The 11,993-nt window shown below is 52.5% G+C and overlaps 1 protein-coding gene across 2 annotated transcripts in view; it reads right to left on the bottom strand.

The window, feature by feature from the left end:
* EHMT1 (euchromatic histone lysine methyltransferase 1) overlaps window positions 1-11,993 on the bottom strand; it is a 143,109-nt gene that overhangs the window by 78,905 nt on the left and 52,211 nt on the right. The window contains exon 2 of one of the 2 annotated variants that reach the window (XM_019641290.1): window positions 3,024-3,090. The gene's annotated coding sequence lies outside the window, so the exon portion shown is untranslated. Of the gene's footprint in view, window positions 1-3,023; window positions 3,094-11,993 lie in introns of those variants that run through there. The other variant, XM_019641301.1, reaches the window with a different exon arrangement.

Genomic DNA, 11,993 nt, shown 5'->3' with positions numbered 1-11,993 from the left:
CCCTCCAAGGAATCATTGCTTCATCTAAGGAAAGTTGTTGATTTGGCTTATAAATAGTCTGAAATCTTTCAAGGAAAAAATCCAATAAGGGTTGAATTTTGAAAAGTCTGTTAGTTGATTGTTGCAGAATTTCATTGTTGAAATGTAACCACCACCAAATTTGTTCGAATCTATTATGGCTCATAAGTTTCCTGAAAATAGGAGTATCTAAAAATGGATCCATAGACCAATAATCCTTTAGTTTATCTTTCCTGATTTGCCCCATTAGAATAATTATTGAAAAAACATTTTTCATTTCTGCTACAGTGACATCTGACCATTTCAACCCCTTAGAACCAGTAACATACTTTTCCTGATTTTGTGAGCAATATAGATTCGTTTCCTCACACAACATATCAAAGAATCTGTCTCCAAGAAAGAGTCCTGTTACTTGCGATACATTCGTCGTGTCAGAAGGAATTTGTTTCACCCCTGGGTTTCCGGTAAATGGCCCTATATTTGGTGTTTTATCTGTTTTTACCCTTGTGGAAACCGCCAAATCTAGTGTGTCATCATCATCATCACTTTCGTTTGCGCTTTGTTCACTGTCACTGTAACTCGGTAAAGGATGCACAATTTTGTTTTGCCTATTTCCAACAACAGAAGAGTCACTGTCATTTTCACCGTCACTATCAGCGTTCTCAGGAACATCAGATAATGTGTCCGCCAACAATTCCACTGAAATTTCATCTTCTGTAAGATATTTTTTCCTGTAAGAACTACGTCTTTCCGTCATGAGTGTAAAGTGATTGAAATCTGAATGCTGACTAAATGCAGAGCAGAGCAAGAGGAAAATACAGAGCTGTTTGTTCTCTATATTTATCACAGATCATTAACTCGGAGTGAGGTCACGTTTCTATAAACATTCGTCAGCAGGACCATTCGAAGAAAGGCTCCATGTGTTGCATAGTTAAGTGTATAGTGCGTGGAAACCAAGCACGTGGTTAAAACGCAGATTTGCGTCATCAGTCTTGCACAGCTGTAATGTATAGACACAAATCTGCGTCACCGGTCCACAATGTGTTAAGTATTGTGACTCATCGCTTCTGTATCTTCCCTCGCTACCGTAACCTATCACCAGTCGTGTTTGTGACTTAGTACAGTAAAGACTTATTTCATAGCAGCATCTTTGTGTGCAATGAATCTGTGAAATCAGTTGGGCCCGACAGAGGGTTAAGTACTTGTAGATGACATGACCTTATAGTATGTAGAAATTTCTAAGGAAGTCCAAAGAGCTATTAAAAGCAAGTTCAGCAAGGTTGCAAGATATGAGATCAACAAACAAAAACAAACTGTATTTCTATACAGTTTCAATGAGCAAAATGAAAGAAAATAATTCCGTTTAAAATAGCATCAAAAATGTTATACTTAGGAATACATTTAACAAAAAAAAGTCGAAAACTCGTGCACTGACAATTATAGAGAGAAATTAAAGACGTAAACAAACAGAAAGCACCCCATGTTCACAGACTGTAAGACACTGCTCTGTTCAGATGGCAACACCCCCAAACTGATCTCCAGATTCAACAGTCCTCCTGAAAATTCCAGCTGGCTCACTTGCAGAAACTGAGAAGCTGATCCTGAAACTCACATGGGAAGTCAAGGGACCCAGTCTGGGCAAGATTGAACAGAAACTAAAGCGGGAGGTTGCAAACGTCCCCCACTGCAAAGCAGCAGTCAGAAGAGAGTGCGGGTCCAGCACAAAGAAAGACGACACGTCACCTGTGGAACGGAACTGAAAAGTCCCAGCCAGATCCTCGCACTCAGACAACTGACCTTCAACGGTGCAAGGACAGTTCAATGAGAAGAGAATGGTCTTTTCAACCAACGGTGCTGAGAGAACTGGGGATCCACTTGCAGAAGAATCAAGCTGGACTCCACCGTACTCCATATATAAAAATTAACTCAAAATGGATCAAAGACCTAACTGTAAGAGGTAAGAGTATAAAACTCTAAGAAGAAAGCACAGGCATAAATCTTTGTGAGTTTCTATAAGCAAGAGTTTCTGAGCTATTACACCAAATGCACAAGAACCTAAGAAAAATCAGATAAACTGCACTTCATCAAAATTAAAAACTTTTGTGCTTCACAGAACACCATCAAGAAAGTGAAAAGACAAGCCACAGGATGAAAGGAAATATTTGCAAATCACGTATCTGGTAAGAATCTTGTATCTCTAATATATAAAGAACTCTGACAATTCAACAACAAAAATCAATAATCAATTTTAAAGACAGGCAAAGGATCTGAATTGACATCTCTCCAAAGAAGACACACACACGGCCAATAAGGACGAAAAGATGCTCAATGTCACTAGCCACCAGGGAGATGAAACTGAATACGAGGTGCCACTTCGCACCCACTGAAGGGTGAGTAACCATAAACACTGGCAGGAGGTAGAGGCTGGTAGGAATGCAGCCGGCGGGAAGGAGGGACCAGGCCTCGGCCAGGGCCAGTGTGGGGAAGACGGTACCTGGCGTCAGTCAGAACCAACTGCCCAAGAAAAGGCCTTGTGGGCGTTGGGAGGGCATGTTCCCATGGTCCAGTTTCCCGTTGTCCAGGATGTCACACAACTGGGCCTGTGGCTGTAGCTCCGTTCACAAGTACCACGGGCCACGCTGTCCTCTGCCCACAGATCTCCGCCCGCCACCTGCATGCCAGTCTGAGCGGGTGAGGCACACCTGAGTGGTTTCAGCTCTCAGTGCTGTGAATGAAGCGGCCATTGACATCCGTGTGACCTGTGTGTCACTTTTAGTTTGCTGGGTGCACCTGAAGTGCCTGCTTTTCCCTCTTGGAGAAGCTTTTTCTTTCTCGCCATCTTGTGTGTGTGCCTGTGTGTCTGTCTAGGAAGGGGAGATGAGAAACTACAGACTAAACCCAGTTTTGAAAAAGCAGAGAAGCGGGAGCTGGGGCAGGTGAGAAGACGCGAGGCCGAGTGGCAGGTCCTCTGGTCACTTGCAGCCCGGAGTGGCCAGAGCCCTTACCTTCCTCTCGCAGCAGCTCAGTTTTCAGGCAGCGGTCCTGCTTCGTCTCCCCCTTCACTGGGACTGCCTGCTGAAGAGAAACAGCTGTGAGGCTCTGTTCCCCACTGGCGGCCTGGGCCTTCGCAGCGTGACTTTTCCGAATGGGGTCACGTGTGAGTCAGAAGCACAGGTGATTCGCTGTAGGTGGAGAGCTGGCGCCCCCAGGTGGGATGGCACTGGGACCACCGCGGCAGCGTCCACACTCGCTGTGCTTTGGAGATGGCACTGTAACGAGAATGTGCAGGCATGTGCCTGCACAGCTCCCCTGGCAGTGACAGGGACACCATAAACTGTCTGCAGGCATCCTGCTGCTGACATAACGCCCCCCGCCCCCCCGCAAGGATCCCAAATGCCCAATGACCTGCCAAAAGTCACCAAAACGGATCATGAAGAAAATTCCACGAAATCCCCCATCATTAACATTTGTTCTGCTATGTGGAGGCGTGAATTGTACAAGCCTCTGCAACTGTTTTAAGACAAAATTCTTGCCTTTGGGAAGGTCAGAGTCTCAGTGGAAAGTGAACAGAATCACAGCACTCTTAGCCGTATGTCTGCAGGTGTCGCGGCAGCCGCTGAGCCCACGGAGGACAGGGAGTAGGGGTCAGCAAGTGCCCTGCCCCACAGAGTGTGCGACAAACTCCCGAAACGCTGTATCACTTCTGGAAGGTTTCCTCCAAAAGACAGAACCGAGTGCCCTCAGAATGTCCCTACTGAACCCCGGCCTCCCTGCTGGCTTCCCTCAGCACCAAGTGGGCTCCATGGGGGCCCCGCCCTGTCAACCTGGACCACCGGCCGCCTCAAGGCCACGCCTCCTTCCTCAGTGTGTCCAGAAGGCTCCCACCAGTGGCCTTCCTGAATGGAGCTGACTTCCCTGCCCACACACAGGCCAAAGGGATGCAAGTACAGCCCAGCCTCCTCTCGCCAATTCCAGGTTCCCTGGGGCTCCACGTGTGGCCCTCAAGCACAGGACCCCGGGGACCCTGATATTCTTTCAGGATACCTGGGAGGACCAGGCTTTTTTTTTTTTTTTTTTTAAGATTTTATTGGGGAATTGGAAAAGGGAACAGTGTTGGGGAATTGGGGAAGGGGAACATTGTGTTTTTCCAGGACCCATCAGCTCCAAGTTAAGTTGTCCTTCAATCTTAGTTGTGGAGGGCACAGCTCAGCTCCAAGTCCAGGCGCCGCTTTCAATCTAGTTTGGCTAATTTGGGGTGGGGGGTGGGGGGCATGTGCAGCCCACCATCCCATGCGGGAGTCGAACCAGCAACCCTGTTGCTCAGAGCTCATGCTCTAACTAACTGAGCCACCTGGCCGGCCCAGAACCAGGCTTTTGAGGCACGTGCACACACACACACACACACACACACACACACACACACACACACACACACACACACACACACACACACACACACACACACACACACACACACACACACACACACAGGGTTGGGGGTCCTGTCAGTTCCACCGTCCTCCAGAGTAGAAGAGGTCAGCCATTCTGCATGGGCCGAGGTCAGGCAAGATCAGTGAGCACCTGGCCTCAGCTAGCACTCGGGGCTCAGGCCAAGCCAACCCCAGCAGTGTCTCCACCGTCAGAGCCTATGAGCAACAGACAACGCATGACAGAGGCCGCTGTGGTCCATCTCGGGAACGTCACAGACCCGTTCCAGTTGGGGAAGGAGAAACACACACACAGGTTAGCTTCAGAGGGGTGCTGCAAAGTGAATAAACAGGGACAGGGGCAGCTGGCCAGGTCGAGAGCTGGGGGGGAGGGTCGCAGAGGCCTTCCCCCAGCCCCTCCCAATGGCTCTGTGCCGCAGCATCCAGAAGCCTGGATGAAAGGCCTATCGTCCGCCGGCACTGGCCAGCTCCCGCTCCTCACGGACCCTCCAGGTAATGCCAACACTGGCTGCCCCTTCTGCAATCCCTCTCACCACTTCTGCCATATGAAGCTAGAATTTGGTGTCAGGCACATAGGAAGAGTCCAGGGCCTCCGAACCTTCCTCCCAGGCAGTGGGGAGCGCTTCCTTACAGGGTCAGCCCTGGAGGCTTCCCTGCCCAGGCTTCCCACCTCAGCAAGGAGAAGCCAGTCTTCAGCACGAGCAGCGAAGCCACAGGGCCCGGCTCCTCTGCCCCTCGTGTCTCCTCACATCCTGGACAGGCCAGCATCATCTTACCAGATAGCCTCTCCTGGACCCTGCCTCAGTAACCCTGTGGTGGCACCTCCAGTGGACACACCATCCAGCCTGTGCCTCTGCCCCACCAGCATGCAAACTCTGGGTCCCACAGACGGGACCCTTCTGTTCTGACAGTCCCCAACTGTCAGCAGTGCCCAGTGTGTGGTATGTGGCAGCAGAATGGACGGGGCCTGTCCCAGAGGACTAGGTGAGGAAGGGTGGCTGGGAGAGGTCAGCCTCTACCCCCACTGCGTGTCTGCTTTCCTCATGGCTGCTTGCCGGGTGGACCCTCAGGAGCACCCCGGGTGCAGTCAGCACCTGCTGCGTGGGGGACGGGAACACCGCAGCTGGGCTATGAACGGAAGGCCAAAGACTCAACCAGGGCAGGAGCCGAAAGCTCCCGAATCAGGAGGTCTCTGTGAGCTAGAGATGGGGAATATGGTCTTCATCACCTTTTCCAAAGGGCCAGTGACCTGCACAACCAATACCGACCCAGGACAGGGATAAAGACGGAGCGTGGGGCCCGACCCAACCGCAAAAGCCTGTCCTGGCAACACAGAACCAAACAGCACTGCCAGCGAACACAGCAGGCCCTGCTGGTTGTGCTGCCGGCCGGAGGCAAGCAGAGCCTTAGCCGACAGCAGGCTGCAGAGGGGACTCCAGCTTTAGAGACAAACTAAGACGGGAAGAGGGAACGTAGTAGGGGAAGGGCTGGAGCAGGCAAGGGGCAAGGCCAGCTCCGCAGCTACAAGCACAGCAAGCACGAGCCTCGGGGCCTGTGGTCACTTCTACCCAAGAGCTGCGGCTCCAGGAGGAGGTAACGGGGTGGGGGTGGGGTGGGGGTTGGGAACAGGGGCCTTAAGAACACAGACCTGTGCCCAAGGACTCCAAATCAGCGGACACATCACGGAAACACAGAAAAGCCTGAAGGAGCGCCCACTTGCCAAGTCTGGGGCACTTTCAGTACCCAAATAACTAATAAGAGGAACAGACTGCAATGCACTAAGATGGCGATAACACGAGTCCACAGCAGTATGAATAAGGGACTGGGCAAGGAACAGATGAAAAACGGAAGCCCTGCCCTCCCCTACATGCCACTAAAGAAGGCAGGAAACACTGGGAGTGAAAAAGCACGCAGGTGCATGTGGGGATGCGGAGCAAAGTCCTGTGCCGACTGCAGGAGCCACGGGTCCGACCGCCGCAGTGGTGATGCAGGGTCACCGCCAGTGACCGTGGTGATGGGACACAGATGGCCCTGTCTGTACAGGGCACGTGGGACAGAGTCTGAACTGAACCTCTGAGTCATTCAGGGGAAAGGAGGTGTATGTGTGTAAGCATGTACGTATGTGTGCACACGTGTGTACGCATGTGTGAGTGTGCACGTGTGCATGGGTGAGCATGTGTGCACGTGCACATGTGCTTGAGTGTGCACTGTGAGAGCATGTGTGTGCACCTGTGCATGTGTGTGTGTGGGTGCCACTCACAGGGCAGTACTTCTCATCCACAGAGAGTCTTCTCTCCTTTGTCATCTAACATGAAATGACAATGCAACAGACATCGTATGTCACAATACAGTCGACTTCAATTTCACTGCATCTGATCTCAGACGCTTTACTGATAGTTTTTGACACACAGTATGAGTAGCAAGGTTAGGGCTGTGAAGTACCTTCGGTCCCGTCCAGGACATAGTACGTACGCCTCCCGGGTACGTAGCCATGTAGCTGTGGGTCCGCAAGCCCCTCACCATGCTGCACAGCTCCCCTAAGGGGAGGCGCCTCCTACGGGAGCAGTTGGGCACCAGGCTAGGCCATGCCCAAGGCCACACGGCACCCCACACGTGAGGCTCCAAACCCAGGCTCAGCCCGTTTCTACCGCACGGCTGAGGTTTTACATAAACAATGGCTGGCAGGGCGATCACAGAAATGCTGACATGACCCTTCAGAAGAGTCCTCGCACTCAAGACAAAGAAGGGCCAGACAGATGTTGGGTAATCGTGCTACAATATTCAGAGACAAGCCCGAGGAAGTATTTAAATGATTTTCTCCATCTGAATATTAAAGACAGGCACAAGAACCAGGTCTGGTATCACCCTGACTGGGGACTGGGCCTGCGCCCGTGAGAAAACCAAGATCTCCACGGCCCGCGTGTGGCTGCCTGTAGACCCAGGACGGGAAGGGAGCGGCCAGCCACCATGCAGCCCTGCCATCCGCGGGGTCCCGGCCACAACAGGCACTCAGTCTGCTGCGGCTTCGTATACTCGGCGCCGTCAATCGTCACCGTGCTGCCATAGTCAGGAGGCAGTTTATAGGGTCTACAGTAACACACCCGGAACAGTTACCTCAAAGGGCTCGGTTTATTGCTCTCCCTAGTCAAATATGACAAAGCCATGGGTTCCCCCAGCAGAGTCTGAAAAGATCAGCAAAATTCTACTCCCTCTGCACACGTCGTGGACGAATCAAAACAAAGCGTGTCCACGTCTTGCCGACAAACCAGTAAGAACCATCGAGACCACCTCAGCAAGCTAGGTGGCCAGCAGGTACCACAGCACGGCCAGGAAACCTCCGTGAGCGCCATGCCCTTGGGACCAGGCTGAACGCCCCATTCACTCAGGTTAAACTATCTAAAGGGGCTGTAAGGGCCACCCGTCGGAAAGAGGACGTATGGTCACCTCGCTGCGGCTGTTTGCTCACCTTTGTGAAAAGCTTTGCTCTTCTCAAGACCACCAGTACCGATGCCCAGCGCAACGTGCCTTTATTTCACAGAGATTGCACGCAGGCCAGCCGCCTTGGAAACAGCTCCTCACATATGCATTCCAATGTTCCACATACACCAGAAAAGACCCGAAGGGGAGGTCTAATCTCCACAATCAGGTCCGAGCCACAAAGAGAATACTCACTTGGGAGGGAAAAGGAAAAGCGTGAAAGTGGCCAGAAAGGGAAACTGTTTCCAGGTACTCTAATCTTCAAAACGGGGGTGCTGGGTCCATGGGCCAACCCCAGCAGCCATCACTGGTCGTCAGCGGGACAAGGCCACACCAGCCTGCAGGTAGGAGCAGACAGGCACACATGTTCCAGGAGAGTCATCTCAAAAAGGATGAAAGCCAGACACTGAAGCCACCAGGCACACGGCTCAAACTGCTGTGTCAGAACAGAGCCGGCTCTGATGTTGGGCCTGAGAGCTGTAGGGCTCGGGAACACGCCCGCAGGAGGCCATGGCCCGAGCCACGTCTTCTGGCCCTGATAGTGGGGTGCAGCCACTTCCTGGGAACCGTCCCAGTGAAACCCACAGCCATTTTACAGAGAGGTTCCTTCCTGGGCAACAGTCCCTTCCCATCGTGCATTTTTCTGGAACTCTGCTTTAAGCACAGATGTCGAGAAGATGAACTCTTTAACTGCTACATACACACATCTGAAGTTTAAAAGAAGTCAAAGCCATTTCAGGATGAACTTGACTGGAAGGGCATGGCTGTAAATGGCAGAGCCATGTACATAGACAGCCAGGGGACAAAGTGGGTGTTCTCCCGTCAACTGCCATCCTTCCCACTTGGCCTCAAAGTATTTCTACCCAACCGTGCATGTGTGCAAATCACATATTACCTACCTGAGCTATAAAGTACAATGGCGAGACACTAAGAAAAAGGAGAAAAGCTCCCTAAACACGTACCTTCGTGCCAAGTGCCACTTGCTAAGCTTGACTCTGTGACTCCACAGATGGCCCTGCTTTTCCATTTCAGAGTTCAGGAGGCTGAGGACAGGCCAGCCGGCTCCTCCCAGGGTACACTGCTCACTGGGCTTTCCACTCACCCAGTCCCAGAGGCCATGTCACAGCACGAACACATAAGCAGGCCACAGGGCCTCGCTACCTCAGAGTGGACATGTTTGGGTTCTTGCCAAAGGAAGAGAAATGACCAATTCTGACCTGCCGCTTGCTCTCTGCTTTAGCTCTCTGCCCACAGTCTGGGCCAGGGGTGGCACGTCCCCTGGAGAAGTGCACCGACACCAACGCAGGCCTGTGCACACAACGGGCTCTCTAAGATGGAGTGCACATCCAGTGCAGGAGCCTTCTGAGATGGACAGCGCTCTGTCCACCCCCTAATTTGAGACTATTTTCAACACCAATTTCACTAGTAATTATCACAAGGGGTGGGGAGACAAAGAATGAGTCCTTTCAAGAGCTGATGGATTTGCTTTTCCCTCTTTTGTCTCTTTGTTTTTTCCCTTGGCAGAAAAAGTAGTCAGTTCCTAAATTTGGAAAACACAATTAATACTCAAAGCAGCCCAGAATTTGCATTGGAAGGATTCTGAAACATCAGAACACACTCTCTTCCGTCTTCCACTTCACCCCGACGGGCGACTCAGCAGGGACAAAGGGCTGCCTGCGTGCTGCCGGCTGGTCTGGGACTCACTCAGCGGCGCGGCCTCTGCAGAGACGGCCACAGCTGCAGCAGCCATCACCCAGGCGGCCCCCTCACAGGCGACGCTGCCGTTCCTGCATGCCACATGGGCTCCGCGTTCCCTCACCTTTTATGGATGGGCCACTCTAGCTGCCTGGCCCGAGGCTGGCTGGCCCGAGCCCCAAGGAGTCTGAGGCCAGCCTGCTGACACGAGCATGGCGCCGCTCAGACCACAGGACAGGCCACCTGAGTGCCTGCGGCCCAGGTAACCTGCAGCGATGGCCAGAGGTGCGAGTGCACGAGCCCTACGAGTCTTCTGGCTGAGGCCCCAGGCTCATGGACCCGACAAAAGCCGTATGCCGTGTGACTTGCTGGCCCCCAGGAGGGACACCTATGGCCACCGCCAAGGTAGAGCACCAAGTTCCAGAGCCGTGTGCCAAGTGGCCACACCAAAACAGCGCTTGTCTGCTTCCTGTGCCCCAGTGCCACCTGCCCCCACCAGGGCCAGAGCAAACAGCCTGGGCCTGGCACCCAGTTAGCTGTGAGGGAGCCCCCTGTACCCTAGCCAGGGCCACAGGGCCTGATCTCCCAAGAGATGTGCCGGGCGTCATGGAACCCACAGGGAGAGCATGGCCCTCTCCCACTCTGAACCCAAGAGCCCTAAGCATCTAAGAAGTGAGCCGTGCCATTTGGACCTTTCGGTCTGTAGAGAACAAAAAGAAAACGCGGACAAGCCCGGAACAGGCTCCCGAGGTATCAGTGGCAAGTGCCGGGCTGGAGCGTTACCTGACCTAAGCGCGTTAACAGGGACTGGGCTGGTGTGTCCCGTGAGGCTGCCTTTCCAGCTGGAGACGGCACACGCACCTGGCACCATAAATAAGTCAACTCTAGTTCACACATCACTCTCCTCTGCATCAGACAGCATGACCGCCACGACTGGGTTTACTGACAAAATCAAGTTTGGGTGACACCACCTTCTCTGGGGACCTCGGCCTGGCCCTCCCGCTGCGGGCTCCCACTTTCCACAGCAGCGCCTAGGGGAGGAGGCCTCCATGAGGTCGTGTGGCTGTGACTGGAGGGGGTCGGGGTACGCCTGGCATCGTTAGGCGTTCACAGGCATACAACCCGGCACGACACTGGAGACCCACACCTCTCCCTGCAGGACTGGAAACTGGCACACAGCTCTCCCTCTCTCTTAATTGCATTTCAAGTAAGCTAAGATGAAAATAACTGGACTCCATTAGAAACCTGAATGTCTCTGTGGCAGCAGGACACAGCAGGGACAAGGGCTACAATGCTGCGGTCAGCTGTGCCCCACCCAAGCCGGGCTCATGCAGGCCTGCCCACCATGCCCACCAGTTGTGCCCGGTTCGTAGTTGTGACTGGCCATACCAAGCGTCACCTTACAAAGCAAGAACAATTCAGTCCCACACCACGATCTAGCACCTCTGTCCCCAATGTCAACAAATTTTTACATCAGAAACCTAGGGGAGTCGCTGACTATGACGTCATATTGCACCTTAGATGTTTAGTATGAAAGTAAAATGGGCAACATGTGCCCAGGAAAAACCAACAACAGAACAGAGTGTGGGACGCAGCTGCCTCACCAAATGGATGGATGGAAACAGTGGGGGGCGGGGGTGGGGGGAGACTGTTGAGATGATAAACAACCAAATGTAAGGTGTGGACAGTGCTGAGATCCTGATTTGAACAAACCAACCACAAAACGACATTTCGACATAACTGGAGGGAAATTTGAAAATGGTTAGCAATTCCAAGAAATTTCTGTAAATTTTATTAGGTGTGAAAACGACATTGTTGTTACATAAAAAATGTCTGCATTTTTAAAAAGATGTATACTCAGAGTTTAGAGGTGAAAACTTCACGACATCTATAGCATACTTTAAGACACCTGAGTAACATGGGCCGGCCAAGTGGCTCAGTTGGTTAAGAGTTGGCTTAAGAGCGCAAGCTCTGAGCAACAGGGCCGCTGGTTCGATTCCCACATGGGCCAGTGACGCTGTGCCCAAGCTGAGCTGTCGCTGAGCTGCCAACAGGTGGCAGGACAGCTCAGCTGGTGTAACAACAAGATTGCCTGTTCGATGGTGGGCTACGTCTGCCCGCAACTAAGACTGAACTCAGCATCTTGAGCTGAGCTGCCGCCCAGATGGCACAGTGGATAGAGCATGCACTCTTAACAACAAGGCTGCTGGTTCAATTCCCACATGGGATGGTGGCCACGCCCACCCACAACTAAGACTGAACACAGCACTTTGAGCTTAGAGACCACAAGCTGCCAACGGGCAGCCGGATGGTGACTGGCGCCCTCCACAACGAAGACTGAAGAACAACAACTTG

Source organism: Hipposideros armiger, unplaced genomic scaffold (genome assembly GCF_001890085.2).
Source record: "Hipposideros armiger isolate ML-2016 unplaced genomic scaffold, ASM189008v1 scaffold_3, whole genome shotgun sequence".
NCBI classification, from domain to species: domain Eukaryota; kingdom Metazoa; phylum Chordata; class Mammalia; order Chiroptera; family Hipposideridae; genus Hipposideros; species Hipposideros armiger.
Note: the sequence above shows the minus strand (reverse complement) of the source record. Positions and strands in the feature narration are given on the sequence as shown.